This window comes from Carassius gibelio, chromosome B3, assembly GCF_023724105.1.
Source record: "Carassius gibelio isolate Cgi1373 ecotype wild population from Czech Republic chromosome B3, carGib1.2-hapl.c, whole genome shotgun sequence".
In the NCBI taxonomy this organism is placed as follows: domain Eukaryota; kingdom Metazoa; phylum Chordata; class Actinopteri; order Cypriniformes; family Cyprinidae; genus Carassius; species Carassius gibelio.
In genome coordinates, this window is record NC_068398.1 from 37,530,732 (window position 1) to 37,539,887 (window position 9,156).

The following is a 9,156-nucleotide window of genomic DNA, read 5'->3' on the forward strand; positions in this document are numbered from 1 at the left end:
AAGGTTTCTGGATCTATCTCCACCGGTGTGTCTTTACTCCAGGTGACTCCAGAGGGATTGAGATCCTGTAATAACAGGACTGTAAGTCACTTCAGATAAAAGTGTCTGGCAAATCAATACATGTAAATGTGAATTTTGTGAATGCTTTTTTTGTGTCTTGGGCAGAAAAATGCTAAATAAAGCTGCTTATTTCTTAAAGCTTTTTTTCTTCAATGTTCTACTATAATATTAATACATGCATACATTTAATACAGTTTCTATTTTGGATTTTAAAGGGTCAGGTCATCTAAACATATAAATTCAGTCATTAATGACTTGCCTCCATTCTGTTCAATCCTTTGCCTGAACATAAAAGGTGATGTTGGTCAGGTTTCTCCTGCTGGTTTGTGTCCATACAGTATCAGTCAATGGAGCATGACTTTCAGATTCTTTGTGACATTATTTGATGATACTTTAGAAACTTCTGAAACTCAGGCTTTATTGAATAATGTTGTATGAACAGAAACCAGCAGAACAAACTTGACCAATCTCACATCCTCAGTGTCTTTTGGTCTTTCTCTACATGTTCTCGCTGGCTCTGGGGTCACTGAAGATGAAGAGACTACAGCAGCTGATGAGAAAACAAGAAGAGATGCAGTGATGGAGCATTTCACCCATGGCACTCCATCTTCTTCATCCTCAGTGCACACAGCTGTCTGCAGACATTTCAGATCCTATAAAGATGCACAAGCACAAAACAAAAGCAGTCATTTTAACAGCACAGTGTCACTTCATTTCTGTATTAGAAGTAACAGAATGATCTTACTTTAGATTTTTCTTTCAGGTTTTTTCCACAGATGCTGCCGTCACCTGCTCCACCACAAAAGATCTGCATCAAATGTACAGCAAACAAGAATCAGAAAAGTGCTGTAATAACTGTTTATTAATAAACTACAACTTAAGATCTAAAAGATGTTTTATTGATGACTGTAGTGTACTCACTGAGAATCTTTTATGGTAGCATTTCTTTATCAGTCTCTCTGCAGCAGATAAACACACATGATCTGATTTGTCCCTGTAACATCCAGACAAGAGTCAGTCTCCTCTGTCATTTATCTGTGATATACTACATTTACATGTTGAGCCTAGATGCTGATGTGCTCACTCACTTTATCCAACACAATTTATCAACAATACTAATGGTCAAATGAAATAGATAACTTATGTTTACTTAATGTAGATTTATTTATTTACATTACTTACATTCATCTAAAGCAATGTAGACAGTTGATTATACATAATAACACACACACATCTTTCACTCAAATGTCTATTCATGTGATTTGCTCATAAGCAATTCTCTTAGAATATTTCTCTGTCTCATAAACAGACAATTAATCGTCTTTAAGATGTATATGGTTCATGCAAATCCACTTTGGAGACGTACATATGCTTACTGGAGATCCGCTGTTCGCTTTACATAATAAAACATGTTTTGATGTTGTTTTTCATCACAAATATACTATGATTTTACTGGCTTTATAGCGTCTTTACATCTTAACAAATCAACAGCTTACTCTACAGTAGCTCAACAAATACGATTTTATCACATGGGAACCGTGTTTTGTTTTATAATACTCACCTTTGTAAACACCCTCTACGCCAGCGCTTCTTAAAATCGGAATCGGATCCGGACCCTGAGAGAATTCAATCCGGACCCGCCTCCATTTCATATTTCAACAGCAGTAATCGTGTGTAAGGGATTAAAAGTCTGGATTTCCTACTTTAGTAAACGCATGTCAAAATCATTTGTTTAGTGTTTTATGTCTTTTTGGAGATGTTCCGCATTTAAAGCGAAGGCGATATATTGAAAGTTTTCCTCCGTGATTCAGTTGCCATGACATCCAGTGAGTGTAATTGGGCGCGAGTCGCGCAACGCGACACTTCACCTCAGTAATATAAGCGTTTGAATGGGTGTAGAGGATGTCATTGTCCAGGAAAAGAAAAGTTGACCAAGAAAATAGAGTTTTCAAAGATGATTGGACAGAGAGGTATGCGTTCATTTTGCCCCAATCCAGCACGAATTCATTCTGTTTGATTTCTAACGAGACAGTTGGAGTTGTGAGTGGAAACGTCAAACGGCATTATGAAACAAAACAGAGCTGTGACACAGCAAGACAGAGCTATTTGGACTAAAATGGTCACAGCTGAAAATTTCCCCAATCTACAGAAAGTAGCCATCTGTGCTCTAACCATGTTTGGGTCAACCTATGGTGTGAGTCTGCATTCTCAGCAATGAATGCTGTAAAGAACTCACACCGCAGCAGCTTGACTAATGAACATTTTTAGGCCAGTGTCTCCGTCTAGCAACCACACGTTTTGTGCCATGGCAGCTGATGGGAGACAGACAGTGCCATTTCTCACATTAAACTGCTCCGTATTTTGCACCATGTTACTTTTGTGGTGTTTTGTTAAGAAAAATCCAGACCCTTAAATTAATTGTTTTGGCACTTTTGCACGTTCTTCATGTATTTTGAATGCAGCCACCTTATTTTTTTCATAAAAGGAATTAATTTGTAATACATGTTGATTAAAAACAAGTTTTGTAATGACCAATAGTTCCGGACCTTTCTCATTGTTGAAAATTCAGATTTGGACCTTTGAATGTAGACTTTGAGAACCCCTGGTCTACGCTGTAGTGATGTGTCGTTCTTGAACGATTCGTTCATTTTGAACGAATCTTTAATGTGACTCGGGAAGAACGAGTCGTCTCGGGGAGTGATTCGTTCAGTCGCGCATGCGCATTATTCTATGGGTTCTGTTCTAGTCGTAGTAATTCACCTGTCAGTCAATGCAGTCTTGAGCCGGAAAGAGAATTGATTAGTTCATAGTTCGGGTCTATCGGGTTTTTGACTCGTTCCTCAATCACGTGACAGCCCCATACGCTAAACCCAATGCAGTCTGAGCCGGAAAGAGAATTGATTAGTTCATAGTTCGGGTCTGTCGGGTTTTTGACTCGTTCCTCAATCACGTGACAGCCCCATACGCTTACCCAATGCAGTCTGAGCTGGAAAGAGAATTGATTAGTTCATAGTTCGGGTCTGTCGGGTTTTTGACTCGTTCCTCAATCACGTGACAGCCCAATACGTTAAACCCAGGGGGCAAGGAACTCGACCGGAAGTTGAAGTCGGGTGGGGTCTGCCATCTTTTAGCAGAACTTCACTTGCGTTAGCATTCCCTTTGACTCCCATTCATTTCGGCGTCACTTTGACAGCGAATAACTTTACATCTGAGGCGTTTAAAGACTCCGTTTGTCCATTATTTATTTCTAAAGATACACAACAATGTATAAAGGGCTCCATTACCTTCTATGTTACATTATGGCCCCTTATAAACAGTTTTTGTAAAAAATAGGCTAACGGTTGCGTCATAACCACTCGGCTCTCTGTCGCATTACCGTACAGACAGGAGGAGAAGCTCGCAGGCAATTAACTTAATATGGCGTACTGGCGTTACATTTTAAAATACTATACAAAATAATTAATCAGAATACTTACTCCTGCTCACTCACGACAAAGAACTCCCCGCTCAAGCTCGCCGTCTCTGCAAGATTAACGATGGCAGTTTGCACGCACAGCTACTAGAAGATTTACATCTGTCAGACAGGTTGCTGACGTCGTCAAGCTTCGTTTGAGTCTGCGTGTCAGAAACGGAACTGCTAAAAAACACAAAAAATGGGCTTCACTTGTCTCAATTGAGTTCCAATGGGGTCGCTATGTCCATTTCTTTTACTGTCTATGGTTAAACCCAATGCAGCATGAGCCGGAAAGAGAATTGATTAGTTCATAGTTCGGGTCTATCGGGTTTTTGACTCGTTCCTCAATCACGTGACAGCCCAATACGCTAATCCCAATGCAATATGAGCCGGAAAGAGAATTGATTAGTTCATCTCATGAGTCTTCGGGTCGAGTCATTCCTTAATCACGTGACAGACCCATACGCTAAAACCATAGACACTGACAGTAAACGAATGCAGAATTGAATAGTTCATCTTTCGGTTCTTCGGGTTTTTCGTTCTTTTGTGCAGTGATGTGACAACATTGGCTAGAGTAATTAGTTAATTTACAACTTTCCTTACAAAATGGGTGCGTAGTACTTATTTATTATTACATTTCCGGTTTCAAATTGTTGTTTTTAATTTCTGTCATGGTGTTACTTTTCCATAACACTGAATGTGGAAATAAAGAGTTGTTTATGCTTAAAATGTTGATCTTTTTTCTGTCTGTTTGTTTGTTTGTTTTTGTTTAGTTGTGCAGTTATTAAATCAGATTGTCTGTGTAAACCAAACTTTTGTAACATATGACACTTTATAAACATTTAAAAACACTGTACATACTTTTGAATAGTTGTTTATTGTTTATTACAGAAAATCTTTGTAACAAAGAGGACAACTATTCCAAAATAAATTAAAATAATAAAAATGTAAATAATTAAAAATGAAATTAAAATTAAAAGATAATAAAGCCACAGGGTCTAATAACCTTAACAAATGAACTTTAAAAGTACAATATAAAAAAAAGAAAAACTAAATATTGCACAACAAGCTTTGCTTTTTTTACATAATAATTTTAAATGAATGCATTTTAAAATAAATAACACTTTTGTGCCAAAATAAAAACTTTATATCAAAGAGGATAACTATTCCCAAAATAATTTTAAAACATTTGAATAAAAAATAAATGAAAATTAAGAGATACTAAAGCTACGGAGCCTTATAACAATAACAAATTACCTTTAAAATCACAAAAACAAAAATATTGCACAACAAGCTAGTCTTTTTCTAAATAAATAAAAATAAATAATCTTTAAAATAAATAACACACTGTGGCTATATTTTTAAGACTTGCTTTAAGGCATGTTTACATTATAAAAAAAAAAAACAAGCTCCCTGGCCTTGGATGGGATGAGCCTGTGAGTTCTTCTATCTGAGATAATCTGCCCAGTTTTAGGAAAAAAAAAAAAATTTCAGATGGCACGGATGTGGACACAATGCAAAGTCTTGTCTTTGTGACTTCAGAAAGGCTTTTGTATACTGGTGAACATCTCCTCCACCAGGGCAGAGGGTCTGATGTGCGGGGTAAGAGTGGCTCTGCAAGGTTGGCCATCATAGCATCTGAGGTCTTAGAAGAGGTAGCAGAAGGCCTCAAGCTTGCTACCCTTTCGTCAAAGTCTTCCCAAAACATGGCCCCTGCATTGGCAGTGCACCAGGATCTGAAACGCCTCACTCTGAGCTGGGTTAAAACTGTTAAAGCTGAAGTTATCATAACGTTAATGTCTTTAACATTAATAATTCAAATTCAAAATGTTATTTGCTTTTAATGTATGTCATTATGTCCTTTTTTGAGCAATCTTCTTATACATATATATCACCAATATGTCAAGTCTGCCTAGGAAAAGCAATTATTATACCAGCAAACTCAAAATTGGAGTAAAAATGAACAAACTAGTCTATAAATACTTTTTATTGTAAGCTTGGATTATTATATTATTATATAGCATAGTGTTTATTTACCGATAGACAGTCAAGAAGACAAATTAATCAAAATGTTATTTATAACAGGGTTTTATTTATTTATAAAATAATAACAAACCACAGATCCTCAACAAACAGTAACAAAAACACAGTGACAGAAATGTCAGAAATAGCGCATGGGTCTGTCACGTGATTAAGGAACGAGTCAAACTCGACCCGAAAGACTCATGAGATGAACTAATCAATTCTCTTTCCGGCTCAAGACCGCAGGCTTGTTCGACTTAATGGAGCTCTGCACAAACCGATCATCGGCTGACTTGAATCAGTGCATGCCGGTTAGAAATTTTGTCCCACTTGATACAGCGCTGACGCCACGTGACTGTGACGTGTGCCATCAAAGTACCGCGAGAGCGATTCGAGAGTAGCCGGAGAGCTTCTGAAGAGCAGCTGCACAGGTTCTGATGACGACACAACTGATCCACGATTGGCTGGATTCACTGATGACACCGATGACGTGCTTTTCAAGTTTATTGTGAGTCGACTTCAGTTTCAGAAATTCTCATATGGACTTTTAAAACAGTTCAATACGTTTTTATGTCATCTTCATCTTATAAATCATATTTATTAAATATTGTTTTACTGTATTTACTTATTTTTTGTGTATGTTTATTTTGCATGACTTTCTTTTTTATACAGACCCTTTACAGTATTCAGCAACATAACCTATTCAAATGAGCATTTTTAATAACTAAAATATTAATCTTAAAAACATACAATCTAATGTGGTCATAAATGTATGCTTTATATACAAATGATACATGATACATTATGTTCCTCCATTTGTTTGGTTTCTTCATATTCTTTAGTTTATTTTGCTGTGTTTATACTTCACCTGCATGTGGTTAGCAAACTGCTAACAACTTGCTGTAACTTCAACTTAACAACATTCATGACCCTTCCAAAACACCACTTATACACACATTTAAACGCGATCAAGTAAGCAATCGCCACGTGATCTGCCATGACTGACGTAATTGCAGCAAACTACGGGAGCCACAACGTGTCCGGCTTCATATCTCCGTTTTCAGCTCCTCCCCACCTGCTAGTGATGGCCGATTCGTGAACGAATCGTTCAATTTAACCGGTTCTTCTTAGTGAACCGGTTGAACCAGTTCACCAAATCGAACTGAATCGTTTGAAATGGTTCACGTCTCCAATAAGCATAAATCCACAAATTACTTAAGCTGTTAACTTTTTTAACGTAACTGTCACTCCCTCTGAGTCAGAATAAACCAATATCCCGGGGTAATCCATAAACTCAAACAGTACACTGAATGAAATGCTGTGAAGACCGAACTGAAGATGAACACCGAGCCGAGCCAGATAATGAACAAACACGCCCACTGCTGGAGCAGTTCTCGTTCTCGAGTCAAGAACCGGTTGCTTCGGTTTTCGGATCACCAGTACACTCAACCGAGAATCGTTTCTGTCGGACGCGTCCGATTTGAGAACCGATGAGCTGATTCTCGTTCTCGAGTCAAGAACCGGTTGCTTCGGTTTTCGGATCACCAGTACACTCAACCGAGAATCGTTTCTGTCGGACGCGTCCGATTTGAGAACCGATGAGATGATTCTCGTTCTCGAGTCAAGAACCGGTTGCATCGGTTTTCGGATCACCAGTACACTCAACCGAGAATCGTTTCTGTCGGACGCGTCCGAATTGAGAACCGTTGAACTGATGATATTGCGCATGCGTGTAATTTTGTAAGTATTTTGTTAAACATCGGAAAGTGTGATAAAATAACTATATATTATTTTGATTTTTTTTATTATATTTTTTTTTATTAAGACTCTAAAGACTCTTATGTTTAATAGGAATAAGGGATGATTTATGAGATATCTGTACTGTATTTATAGTTAATGATGACATTCACAAATTGAGTTTGTAGTAAACAGAACATGAACACGAGTAGAGCAGCTGATGACACTGTGACTGAACTGCAGCACGTGCGGGTTAGAGCGTTCTCAAGTCAAGAACCGGTTGCATCGGTTTTCGGATCATCAGTACACTCAACCGAGAATCGTTTCTGTCGGACGCGTCCGAATTGAGAACCGATGAACTGATGATACTGCGCATGCGCGATTCAGCGTGAAGCCAACTGACTCACAGCATATCTGAACCGAAGGGATTCTTTTGGTGATTGATTCTGATTCTGTACTAGTAATGTTATGAGCGCGGGTATTTCGAGAGCTTGGATGAAGGGCAATCTGGCGAAACGTAAGTTCATTTAATAACAAATACATCGCAATGGATTATGTTTAGTAAGTGGATCATGGTTTCTGCGCTGATGACACCTAATTTATTTACTTTATATCTCCAAGACTTAAATCCTCATATGCACATTATTGCTGTTACTGTATTTAGGTGTTGTTGCAAAACTCAAATGTAAACTTTTCATGATTATGAGGTTTTAACTGACTAAAGTTATGATTACTGACTTTATATATTTGAATGTTTGATAGACGTGACGCCATTACGTCATCGCTAATGACGTCATTACGTCGAGCGTGAAAGAACCGATGAACCGGTTTTTTCAACCGGTTTATTGAATCGAACCGTCCGAAAGAACCGGTTCGCGGAAAAGAATCGAACTTCCCATCACTACCACCTGCATGCGGCTACTCTCACAGATCGGTTGCATCCAGCCGCAGCCGATGTCGAACACACCTCGCGTTAGTTTTGCGTATGGGGCTGTCACGTGATTAAGGAACGAGTCAAACTCGACCCGAAAGACTCATTAGATGAACTAATCAATTCTCTTTCCGGCTCTAGACCGCGTTGGTTTTGCGTATGGGTCTGTCACGTGATTAAGGAATGACTTGAACCCGAAGACTTCTTGTCAGATAAGAGGTGAGATGAGCTAATCACAGACTGAAGACCCAGGTAAAGAATGAATATTTTTTTCTTTATCTTATAGCATTTTAGTTTTGTATTGTTTGTAGTGTGATCAACGTTTGCGTAAGTACTAGATGTGTTGGGGAGGTAGCACTTAATATTTTAATAACATTTTGCTAAAATGAACGAAATGACTCGAAAAAAGATTCGTTCATTTTGCTGAACGAGACTCAAAAGTCAGAGTCGGTAAAATGATCCGAATTACCTCCCATCACTACTACGCTGTTCTACTTCACGTTCAATGACGATTTATCCCTTTCGCGTGGCATTCTGGGATTGAAAAGTATCCCTCGATGAACCCTTCAGAATCTTCGCTGAAGCAGTAGGACATCCGGGGATTACTCGCCTACTGTTTTATGGTTCAAGGTTTCGAACGTACTTCTTTCTTCACATACTCTTTTTTTCCCTACTATATAGTAAGTGAGTAGGCATATTAGAACGCAAATTAAGTATACGTACAACTGAATCTCGCGAGAGTTATTGCAATTCTCGCCTACTCTTTTATGAACGCAAAAGATTCAAACATACTAAATTGTTGCATACTGCTTTTTCCATACTATATAGTAGAGAAGTATTCGATTTCGGACGCAGCCTGTGTATGGGTGAAACTGAACTTCTTCCTCTGAGGTTTAATGATGTTTGTCAACAAACGAATGTGTTTAGCGCCTCCCGCTGGACTGGAGCGAAG

General features: G+C 38.3%; 1 protein-coding gene across 3 annotated transcripts in view; it reads left to right on the forward strand.

The window, feature by feature from the left end:
• The window catches only part of LOC127953399 (zinc finger protein 271-like), a 281,640-nt gene that overhangs the window by 29,169 nt on the left and 243,315 nt on the right, over positions 1 to 9,156 (forward strand). The window lies entirely within an intron of this gene.